The following is a 1,072-nucleotide window of genomic DNA, read 5'->3' on the forward strand; positions in this document are numbered from 1 at the left end:
GGTAATGGCAGCCTGCCATGCTGATGCTGAATGGGCTCTAGTGAACAACTCTCCACCAAAGAGGATGGATTTATATTTGGCATTGTCATCTGCAGTTTCCACTTCAATTAAAGCCAAACAATTCTTTGAGAATTACAACCAATCTCTTCAAATGTGGTCTCGCACAAGCAGTCATTGGTCTGATAGATATTGGAAGAATATCTGAAGCTGAGGCTCTCTGCTTGAAGAATTTAAAAAGTAACCTTGATCTTACCTTTGAGACAAGTTCAACATAACCCACTCCTGGAGTCCCAGAAGCCTCTTCCAGATGCTGTATTTGAAGAGCTACAGAAAATGGTTGTGTCCACATCGACCTTTGTTCCAACTTGGCAGTGACTGGCACATGTGGATCAGTCCCCAAGAGTGATGGCTGCTGCAGAGGTATATTACAGAATGGGTCTGTGAGTAGCCTCCCGACAGAGCAGTCGGAGTGGGAAGCTTTCGAGACTGTTGAAACTAGCACTGCTTGTATTAAAAGTCTGCATGGCTAACATTTTCAATGATCGCTGACCACCCATGGTTCAAGAGGCTACAACTGAGGCCTTAAAACTTGTCTTTTGTCCACTGGCTGTTCTTTTACAAGCATTGTTACAATTCAACCACAAAATGGAGGCAAGAGAAACATGGCATCTTTTAGAGAGAGTGGTGTATCAGCCTGTGCATCCTAAATCTATTGTATCAACTGCCCGTTGGTACCTACTGAGACTCTTATATGCCAAAGATGACTATGAGTTAATTGACATGCTGATAAATGAATTGAATGAGAAATTGTCTTTACAATAATATTGGATTATTGTATAGTGAGGACGCAAAGAGAAAGCAATCTAATAAAGCAGTGAATCAAGACTTTTCCCAAAGCAACATTTCTTAAAACTATGGTTATAACATTTATATATTTTTCAAATCTAAAGAAGTTTAAGTTTTTGAGTTAGGAATGTAGTTTTACGTTAACTCTTAATCTGATTTTAATCTGAAAAAAATCTTTGGGAAGTCCATAGTGAAGGAAAACCATGATTCCCATGGTTGCTCAACA

General features: G+C 39.5%; 1 pseudogene; it reads left to right on the plus strand.

Moving 5' to 3' along the window:
* Window positions 1-822, plus strand: part of LOC100955887 — a 3,038-nt pseudogene extending 2,216 nt beyond the window's left edge.
* Window positions 823-1,072: the final 250 nt, after the last annotated feature.

This window comes from Otolemur garnettii, unplaced genomic scaffold (genome assembly GCF_000181295.1).
Source record: "Otolemur garnettii isolate 467f Iridium unplaced genomic scaffold, OtoGar3 scaffold00089, whole genome shotgun sequence".
Classification (NCBI taxonomy): domain Eukaryota; kingdom Metazoa; phylum Chordata; class Mammalia; order Primates; family Galagidae; genus Otolemur; species Otolemur garnettii.